Genomic DNA, 11464 nt, shown 5'->3' with positions numbered 1-11464 from the left:
CTGTCCTAAAGTTTAATTACTGGCAGTGAGAGCTTTAAATTAAAATATGCTGGTACATCTTGTACTTTTTATAATTTTAGTTCCACCCTTTCTACCTTAGGCACCACCCGCCACTGGAATTTGTCCCTGAAATTGGATTCTGCCCTCTGGCTGAAAGAGGCACGACATCCCTGCCTCTCAGTCTATTAACTTCTACGATGGGATAAAAATAAAACAATAAATAAATAAATAAATAAATAAATGTAGCTGTTGTATGATGTCTTGTGTGCATGGGTTACAAGTTGGCAGGGCTGGACCCAGAACTCCTAAATATTTCCTACATGTAGCTAATATTTTGCCCCATTTTGGCTTTCAAGGATGCTTCCAGATGGAGAGTTCCTAGCCCTACTAATTAGATGGCATTGTGCAGATATTCTGTTTCAGCCGCCCTCCTTAATGGATTTTCTGAAGTAAGAAGAAAACGGAAGATGCAGTGAGAAAACACCAGAGGATTACAATTGGAAGATGATATCGTTTGAATTTCCCCTGAAACTCCGTGAATGAGGCAGGGCAATGGTGCAATAAAATCCTTGTCTGGAAGCACTCAAAATGCCTGTTGTTTGCACTTCAGGAATTTGAGAGGTTTCTCCTCCCATTCTGTGGATTATGTTTGACAAGCAATTATGTCTCCTCCCCAGTTTTCCGCACTTCCATGAAATTGCTGCCTGACAAGCTTTCCCCAGCTCCCTACTGGAGCAATAAAAAAAAATCTGGAGCAGCATAGGGGTCTCCACAGGGTCAGAGCTTCCCCGGAAGACAAAATTGGTGAGGCGGCAGCTGAATGACCTCATTGCAGGGGCATAGAATTGTTCTTGGTCTGAAACTGAATCACAGTCACCCCAACGGGTGGAATCACAACCCAGTTCCACACCACAAAGGCAGAGCCAAACTGAGGCAGTCAGTGAATAAATTCCTATTGTATTTTCCCCAATGACATGACTGTATTGCCCCATTCCCCCCCCCCCCCCGAACCTCTTTGATGCTACCTGCTGAATTCCCTACCAGGGTCGGCCATAGGCAGAGTGAGGCAGCCACCAGAGGTGATTTGGGGTTTCATTAAAGGACAGCAAATAGTTTGTTTTAAGTTGTATTGTTGTATTTTTACTGCAAGGGGCAGAGAGAGATACCTGTGGGATTTTCTACCTCAGGTGCCAAAATAACTTCACTGGGTTTGGGTACTATGAACAGTGACTTGTGGGGGAGGTATTTGCTGCTCTGCCTCAGGCAGCAAAATGTTTTGGGGTGTCTTATGTTCCCACCCAATGGCTGTGGCAGAAATAAAAGATAAAAAATCATTATCATATGTAGATTTTTACAGTTAATTCTTAAGGAAGAGAGTGACAGACCTGAGTTCTGCTCACAGAGAAGCAAAAATGTTCCTTTCCTCCCAGACTGGCTCAGGAAACTGGTAAAGTTGGTCTATTGCAGTTAATTCCATTCAGGATCAGCAAGGGCCCGACTGCTTCAACCGCACCATTCCCAAAGAGGAGGAAACTAGACATAACCGTGGAGTCATGCTTGTTTAATCACAAATCTCCCTCATTCTAAACAGAGTGGGATGGCTCTAGGGTTGCCCTATTCTTCCCAAATCTAGGCAGCCTCATTTGTATATTACGCAAATTGTTTGCTAATGATGTAAATCATGTGAGGGTGGGAAAGGGTTAACCAACCCACCAACCCTAATTTTGTAATCCAGATCATCCCTTTCAAAGTTGCTTTATAGATAGGAAGCAAATGGTTGGTTTTTCTTTTGCATGTAATATGTATGTATTTGTACCCTCAGAGACTAAATAAAAGTTAAGATGTATAAAAGATGTATATATTAAAGATGTCAAAGACTGCAGTTCTATGCATACTTTCCTGGGAGTATGCTACTCTGAATATGATGAACTTTATGACTTCTGAGTAAATATGTATAAGATTGTACTGGTAGTCTAATTAAGTAACCCTCAGCTGACTTGCAGAGACTGAACTGTCCTTCATAATTATTCAGGGAAATTCCTTACTATATTTCTTTCTGTGACCTTGTTCAGATGCCACAACAATCCACGGTGGGTTGTCAGACTTGTTTCCCCCGCCCCCATGTGGCTTGTTACACCACCCGACGCCAGCACGGTGACGTCAGTGTTGTTTGTTCATCATGCACAAGCCACCCTGACAACCCATGGCTTATTATGGGGTTGTTTGGGCTGGCTTGTTTTCAGAATGGTTAGTTGTGTAAACCTGGCATGATGACTTGTGTGTGACTTGAGCCAAAAGAGTCCCTTGGCAAGAGCAGCAGAAAGTGTGGCTGCTCTGCTTGCTGCCTTGTGATCTCTCTAGCCACATGGCAGGCTGGTAACACTCGCGTGCCTGATCCCCATTTGTGTTTCCGATCACTGCTCCCTCTGTGAGAACATGAGAATTGCACAAATTTAGCTGCTATTGACAGGGCCGACCTTAGGGGTGGGTGAGCTGGGTGGTTACCTGGGCTGCTGAGCTGAGGGGGGTGCCAACAGGAGGGGATACCAAAGGCACTCCTCGCCAAAGGCACAATCTATTTTAGGGCCAGTCCTGTCTATGGACCATTAAATTTGTTCAGATTTCTCTCAAGCAATCTCTATTCCTCTTTTGTATCTGGTAACTGAGAGCAGGGCTCCTGCAGCTTTAACTGTTGTGATGAAGAGGGAATTTCACCGGGTGCTGCATGCATGCAAATAACACCGGCTGAAATTCCCTTTTCTATGCAGCTGATAACGATACAGGAGCCCTGTTCTCCTTTCCATATGGTCACCCTACTGTTATTCTTCCTTGTACACTGTACAAGGAAGGTAGGGACTTAGAATCAGCATACGGTGAAAGTAAGATCTAGGACCACGAGGGAGGGGAAAAGGGTGGGGTTGGGAGTTTAGAATCATGAGGTGGTGGGATCTGGGATTAGGAAGAGAGAGGTGGAAAGGGTGGGGTTGGCAACATAGGTCTCAAGCATTTGAAATACTGAACTTATTTGGAGACTTGCAATTCTCCAGGCAGAACATGGGCTCCAGAAAAGAAGGTTAGCTTCTCCGAACTCCAATCAAAACCTTTACCAGAAGTCTGGGTTATATATTTATAGGACCACCTGTCAGGGATAGGTAAGGCACTACCATGGGGTGTTGTTTTAGCTAAGTTTTAATTAGAAGTAGTCTGGAAGGCTTTGGGCCTGTTCCTCCTCTGGAATGTCAGAATCTGTGTGAATTGATCTCTGTCAGTGTTCTCAGAGCAGGGATGGGGGAGTTGTTTTACTCCTGCACCACTTGCTTGTTTTGGCCTTGGCAGAGAAGTTGTCTGTGAGAACTTGATAGAGAGAGGGTGGGGGTTTGCAGAAGGATCACCCAGGTTGAAGCATCATCTTGGTGGGCTGAGCAGTGCCGCCCTGTTAGAACAGGGGGATTGCTGAAAGGCCAAAGGCCCCTGTCTGTCAAATGGTCTGGAAGAGGCCTATGCCTCCCTTTTTAAGCTGGTGCAAAGGTGAGGAGCCTTTGCTAGGAACATCTGCTCTGCATTTCCAGAAAACCTCCTTATTTCTATTATTGTCTGAGAGGCCCTGTTCAGAAGATACCTTAAATCACAGCTTTAACCACGGTGAATAATGCAAACCACCACCACCCTTATTCACCGTGGTTAAAGCTGTGGTTTAAGGTGTCTTCTGAACAGAGCCAGACTCTGGGGGCATTCTGCACATGCTCCCTTCTAAGTAGAACTTCGGATTATTAAGAACTTATCATGAAAAGTATTGTGAAGCTTTTCATAGGCTTGAACTCTCGTTTGCTGTGGATTGCGTGTGTTTTGTTTGTTTTCAGCTAAGTGCACCAGCAGACTGACTTGATCATTGACTGTTGGACCTTCTTTTCTCTGCATGGACTCAGCGAGGAGTTGCTGATGCAAAAGCAGTGACACAGAACTCCTTGTGTTTGAGGGTTTACCTTTCCTTGTGATCTTGTTTAAGCCTCAACCATGTTGCCTTGCGTTACCAATGTATAATCTGAGGTTGGATAGCTCTATTTGGATGGCTTGTTAAGACTTTCTAGAATTTGCACCTTTGATTGCCTGAGGGATCATCTCCCTCCTTTGTCTGGGTTTGGAACCCATGTATGGATTGATCTTCCCTTGTGTTCAGAACCGTGGAGATGGCAACAGGGAAACCATGTTGATGGGGATCTTGTCATGGTAGTAGTGATTAGCTTTTGACTGTTCTGGAATTTCTTGGAGCCTATAGCTACTGACCATCAGTTATATCAGCGGTCCCCAACCTTTTTGGCACCAGGGACCGGTTTTGTGGAAGACAATTTTTCCACAGACTAGGTGTGTGTGTGTAGAGGGGATGGTTTTGGGAAGCCCCACCCCACTCCAGCATCTTGGCTTCGCTTCAGCTGGGTGGGTGCGCAGCTGAAGCGAAGCCAGGACACTGGGGCAGGCAGGTGGCTTCGGAACGGCGTGCCCGGAGGTCACTCTCTCTTCGGCCAGGGGCGCCGTTCCGAAGCCGCACCGCCCCACACCAGCGTCCTGGCTTTGCTTCGGCTGGGCAGGCGAGATGGCACCCCATGCCCAGGTACACTGGGGTGGGGGGTGAAAGCAGCTCACCTGTGCGGCCCGGTTCCTAACAGGCCACAGACTGGTCCTGGTCTGTGGCCCGGGGGTTGGGGACCCCTGAGCTATATGATTTCGGAAGTGTGTAACCATTAAGCTTTTGCCATGGGATTTCCTGCAATAAAGAGGTCTCACTAATTTGGGTGCCCTGTGACAAATGGCCAGAACGTGTGCTTGGGTGAGGGACCAGGAAACCTGACACCGTCCCTGTGAAACTGGCGCAGTGCGATGGCCTCCTTTAAGATATTGGACAAGGGTGTAGTAAAGGCTGGCCATTGATAAGCAGGGTGTACTTTTGCCCCTCGAAAGGCAGGGTGGCAGTCTGTGTGAAACAAAGGTCAGACACATACTTTCAAACTATATGTAGTTTCAACAATTTAACCTGTTACACTCCTAACTCTCTGTGAAAATAAAATAGATTATCACCCTAGAGATGGGAAAAGGAGAAAAACGACACAATGGCCAGTTTCAAGGTCAGAATGGCCCAGCATCAAGGGCTGGGCACCTGCTGAGAGCCCACACCCCAATGGGGACTCACTGAAAAGATCCCCCTGCCATTTCGTCTTCTCTTCATCAGTGCAACCTGCTTGTTCACCTGCCTCTCGTCCTGGCCCTGATAACAGTGGGGTTGGGGAGGGGGAGTATATGGCACTGCCTACTTGTTCACTGGCTCTCTGCTTGTCAAGCAAGCAAGTGGCAGCAATGCTGAGAGAGAGAGGATGAGGAGCAATAGCAGCTGGTGACCATGGTGATGAGAAGGTAGACTTGATACTGTGGGAGGGGGGCCATTGAGGTTGTCCTGCTCAAGTGTGCTCAGAAATGTGAAGCTGGGGTCAGATGATGCTGGGACAAATGTGCAGTCTAACTGTGTGCAATTGAGTGCTAGGTCTGGCCTGGGAGGGAGTTTGAGCAGGGATCCTCTGCTGTTTTGTGGATCCCTGGGCAAGGTACCTGACCCTTTCCCAGAGAAACCAGTCCTGCAGTGCTGGTTTCTATCTTAAAATCCATCAGCCTTGCTGGTCTCCTGAGCACCAAGAGCACCAGCAACAGACTAGGAGAGGGATCATGTGGGAGTGGAAATAACAACTTGAAAGAGATCTATTACCTGGGTGTTACAACGTGTTGCCTCCACATCAGGGGTCTGTCCCCCAATGAGAGGCCATCCCAATTCTGCAATCCTTAATCTATTGTGCCTGTTAGTTTCCCAAGCAGCAGAAGCAGGGAAAGCTCATCAAGGGTTGTGCAGGGTTCCAGATTTGGTTCTGCGAGCCCTTTAGACATCCATGGACTCTACTAGCAAGGAGGTTCAGGAAAGGAAGACATGCTTCTGATGATGGATGTGGCAGGGCTGAGCCCATGTGCACTGCCCATATCACATCTGAGGAACACAAGGAATAACCAGACCATGTAAATTGTGCTTGAGAGGCAGTGCCTGATCTTAGCTTCTGAATGGCTCATTCGCATGACCGGGACAAGAGGTCAGCAGCGTCAGGCAGCAGTTGCCAGGGCACAAGCAAACAGGGCTATCTGTCAAGAACTGTCACTGCCATCTTGGCTCTCACTTATGGTCAGGTTGGAGGAAGCAGTGCTGCTTCCAACCAGAAAGGGCCTAGCCCTAAGGTCCCTTGCAATGGTGCAAGGAATTCTGGGCCTTCATCTGTGTTTTGGTCAGGCAAGGCCTCGCTTGGTTGGGACCAGTTTGCTCTGTGTATGACCTTACCAGGTCTGGAATGATAGTGCATCCTAGAATAATCCTTGAGTTATTGGACCTTGCTCCTCCGCCCCAACAGCCATGTCTTAGCTGCCCCCTCCCCCAGGTAAGTATGACGCCATCCAATGTGAAGTTGAGAGTTTCCAAAAGTCTGGAGCTTGTCCAGATACTGGCTGGACAGTGGGGTGGAATTCAGGAGCAGGAAAAATACCTTGGTTTCCTTCACAGATGAAAAGAAGATGCCTGTTTGTGATCACTTTAGCTTCTGCAAGGTTCTTCTAGTGCTTTGAGGACAAAACAACATGTGGTGGCATGATGGCACATTCGTCCTTTTAAATTCAAGTGTTCCCCAACAAATTTAAAATGGGGAGGCAATATAAAAACTGAAAGGGGAGCATGGACAAATAGTGTTGACTCACTCTCCCCCTACTTATATCTGCCCATAGCCAACCCCTGATCTCCAAGTACTTTTCTCCTGGCAGAACATATTTCCTGTATCAGGACCTGGCTAAAGGTAAAATAATTTCAGGTGAAAGACTGTGTGGAAGTAAGCCATGGGCAGGAGGAGGACTCCGAAATCTCACCTGCACACTCCTTTTGCTCTTTAAATCAGGCCTCCGCCTTCTGCTTTAAATGTGATAAGCGTAGACCTGCATATAAAGAGAGGGGTCTCCAACATTCGTGCCTAGTTTGGCCCTAACACTCTTGGATTAGAGAGAAATAAAAGCAAACAGGGCCAGGAACACCCAGATGTCTTCTTGCTCAAGTACTTAAACATTTGATGATGGCATGCTAGGTATGTATATATATTTCCGTATATTTCCTGTGCAGAGCTGCTGCCTAAGAATTAGAAAACATTTTTCCAGCCCTCGTGACCAAATTCTTGTATTCTGCACCAAAGCAAACCAAATTCCTCAACCAGGAAATTAATATATCAAATATTCTGATTTGGCTGTTGGAATATATTATGCAGTTTTTTAAAAAAATGAAAGACTTAGTATCTACATAATTCTCAGTCTTTAAAAAATCAATCTTTCTTTCCTTCCTTCCTTCTTTTTACACAGAAAAGGATGGGAGCATGGTAGGAAAAGCATAGGGATCCTCCTGAATATTTCTATACATCTATGAGGACTAGAAACATGAATTGAAAAGTTACATCCTCAGGATCTAAAATTCCACATTAAAGAGCCATAGCAACGCTGTGGATTTGCAGAATGCCATAAAGATTTCTATAAATGTTGTCTTTCCACTCTCCCGTCCCTTGAGATCATACATACCAAACGCGGATATTGTCTGCTAGGCTTGGTGCACTGCACACCCATCCCCAGTGTCAAAACCCTCCATTGTTTCCCTGTTGGCTGGCACAGCAGCAGCTGCTGTGGTGGTGGCGGCTGCTCTCTCGCCTCCTGTGTCTGAGAAGGAAGGAAGGAAGGACATGGCGTCCTTCACAACCAGCTGTGCATCCAGAGCCAGGGGCAGGCAGCCCCAATGTGCTGCCCAAACATTACTGAGAGCCTTGGGAGAAACCATGACTAGGTTAGCTACTTGCTGAAGAAGAGCTCAAAGGGATGGACACACGTGGTCTGGGATACTGAGAGGATTATCAGTGATTCTTCTACCAAAGGCCCACATTCTCAGGCAAGGGAAATAGCTTTTTAGAGGAACGTTGCCCCCTAATCAATTTCTTTGCCCATCTATCAGTGGGATTATCTTGCACTACTGTTTAGCAAGAAAAGACAATTGGCAACATGAGAGCTGGACCAAGGCCTGGCTTAAAGCACTTTTAATCTGTGCTTTACCAAATGTCCTAACTAGAAATGAATCAAAACCCACCTGATTGAGACAGGCTGGCTAGGCCTTCACAGACAGGTAAGCACAAGGGGTCAAACCCACCCTCTCTATATGCCCTGCTTGTCATAATAATGAGCATTTTGTTAGTGATTAATAACGATAGTTCAGAGAGAGGAAGAGATCCTTCAGACATAGCAGAAGAGGGCTGATAGACCTGTGACATTATGATTCCTGGGTACTGCTTATAATTGCAAGAAAACCCTTTGTACCCTATCTTATTCCTCCCTGCCGTTAACCTCCCAGCCTGTCCAGTCTATATTCTCTGGCTTCTTTCCAGTAAAATGAAGGATATCAGGCCTCAACTCACATTCCTGCTGATGAGATTCTCCCCACCCCGCCACCATAACTGCTAAGGTAAGGCCGCTGGAATTCCTGGCCTGAATTCAATCTGCTTACCTGGAGCAAAGTTTGTGTTTTTCCCCAGACTCATTTGTGAATGGGTGTGGAATATCATTGCCAGTTTTGCTCCTGGCAACTTTTCAGTGCCTTTAAACAACCACATGGCAGCCAGAAATTAAACAGCTGAACTTTTCTTGGCAGGGCAATGCAAGAAAAAGCTTTACCGGCTGAATTTCTGCCTGTTGTGCAGTGTTTAAAGACATAGAAGGCTTGCCTGTTCTACATTCTGCAATAGGGGTGATAATACTACCACTAACCTACCCTATGAGGTTGTAAAAATTACAGCTAGAAAATGCTTGTGAAGTGTTTCGAACACTTGAAAGTGCAATACGAATGTGAGTGTTAGTACAGCATATTTTCTTTTCTTTTTCTAAAGAGAGGAGCAGCTACAGAGATGCTGAGGACACAATTGTCACTACTTTGAATTGGCCAAGCTCCTGAGACATTCATAGCGTTCTAGCATGGAGACATTTAGCAGGTAAAGCCTTCCCTAACACTTTTCCCTATTCCTAGAAAAGCAGAATTCAACAGCTGAGCTTATCCTGTCATAATCAGTGGTAAGACAGAACCCTCTGCACATGCTCCGAGACGCTCAGTTACCTAGGGAGGTTGTGGGCTCTCCCACACTGGAGGCATTCAAGAGGCAGTTGGACAACCATCTGTCAGGGATGCTTTAGGGTGGATTCCTGCATTGAGCAGGGGGTTGGACTTGATGGCCTTGTAGGCCCCTTCCAACTCTGCTATTCTATGATTCTATGATCCAGTCAAATCATTTGTCTGTTTAGCTCTCCAAGGTAGACAGAAGTGTTTACCAGTCCTTCTAGCCATTATGTTTTTAAATTGGAGATGCTAAGGACTGAAACTGGGTCCTTAATGCATGCAAAGCAGATGTTATACAACTGAGCTGTGCCCATTCCCCTGCCTTAATTATTAATGTTTCCCATATTCCAGGGCTGAAAGCATAGTACAGAAAGCAGATTCTAGGGCCTATGCCCTGACTCAGATTAAGCTTTGTGACGGAAAATTGTTTTGGAGACTATAAATAAAGCCTTCTGTTTATTCTGCATTATTATACCATGATGCAAGGCCCTGCATGTTCTCAATCTGGTCCAGTTATCCATGCCTCCCCCCCTGTCCCAATTATCCTTGGAAGGTCTTTGTCATTCCACATGACAATGGCTGTTCCATCCTTGTTCTATTAAGAACAGAAGACCTCCTACAGTTTTTCTGGAGACATATCAAGGCCTCCCCCTTTCTTCTGTTTTTAAATTTTGTTTTATTCCCGTCATGATTTTGCAACTGAGTAAACATTTTTCTTCAGCTTCAACTGAAAAAGGAAAGGGGGTATCTATCTATCTATCTATCTATCTATCTATCTATCTATCTATCTATCTATCTATCTATCAAGTTTTCTCCTTCTAATTTGTGCCCTGAATCTGCAGACTGTGCTTCAGAGTTGTCCAGCAGTTTGGAATATACCTTGTAATTTGGAGCTGTAGGGTGGAAGCAGAAAAGGGAAATACACGGCAGGGAAATCATCAAAAGTCAACTCTGTGCTTCGTGAAGAAGTACTTCCTTTGGTCTAACCTGAATATCCCACCATTCAGCTAAATTGGATGATCCCAGGTTCTAGTATTGTGAGAGAGGCTTATCCCCTTGCAGTACACCATGCATAATTTTATAAACCTCTGTCAAGTTTCTCTATATTTGCTTTTTTTCTAAGATAAACAGCTTCAAACATTGTAACCCTTCCTCATAGGGGAGTTAGTTCAACCTCTTGTACATTTTGGTTGCCTTTTTTCTTTTCTTTTTTGGTGCAGATTTTCCATATCTACCCTTTTCAAGGTATCAATTTGTATAAAGGCAATATGATATTGGCAGTTCTGTTTTCAATTCCTTTCCTAATGATTTCCTACATGGAATTTGTGCTTCTCATGCTGCTGTACACTTGGTTAATGTTTTCATCACGTCATCCACCCTAACGCAAAGCTGTTTTACCATTACGCTGCTCCCTGCCAGTAAAAGTTTGCTGTCAACAATTAAATTGTCTTCCACCAATTAATCAGCTAAGGCTGCAGTCCTGTACCCACTCACCTAGGAGTAAGCCTCATTGCACATAATGGGAGTTACTTCTGAGTAAGTACGTATAGAATCGCATCGTCAGGCTTTAGTTGATTAATCCACTGCTGCAAATGGGAAGCCATATGGTTCTCCCAGTGCTTTACATTCTCAAGAATTGGAAAACTTAAGGTAGCCTCTGCAAAGCAGAGGATGGAGCCATTGGTACATCTAACCAAGTATTTGCGCCTCTGGAGCACCATCACATTCTATTACTAAACAAAGCTTAGTAAGATTGCTGCCTGCTATAACTCAGCATTCTGCCTGGTGACCCCAGAACAAATGGGGCTTCACCTTGTGCTATAAGCCCTCAGAGCTGCTTAACCATTTTAGTCAGATGGTCAAACTAGTCCCAGTTCTTCTTTCTTGTCTGCTGAATGTTCTTAACCACATCACAACCATCTGTGTTCCCTACTGCTCCACATAACTAGTTGCTGCTAGTGAGGATGGGCAGGTGAGGGAACACAGAATATTATGAGACCAAGGCAGCATTAACTTCCGGTAGACTTATGGAGATGGAGGAGGGAACTTGGGGAAACAACCATAGGTTTGGTGCTACATAGCAAAGAGCAACTAACTGAATGGACAAGGAACAGGCCGTTGTTTGATTTCCTACCTGTATACCTTTTTGCACGCATGCCTTGCATTGCTTCTATGGAATGCTACCTCCTTCACTTTGCCTCCAGTTACATATTCACCTACCCTCCCAAGGAATTGCTGTGATATTCTGTTGTACAG

This window comes from Elgaria multicarinata, chromosome 11 (assembly GCF_023053635.1).
Source record: "Elgaria multicarinata webbii isolate HBS135686 ecotype San Diego chromosome 11, rElgMul1.1.pri, whole genome shotgun sequence".
NCBI classification, from domain to species: domain Eukaryota; kingdom Metazoa; phylum Chordata; class Lepidosauria; order Squamata; family Anguidae; genus Elgaria; species Elgaria multicarinata.
This window is presented reverse-complemented; position numbering follows the sequence as displayed.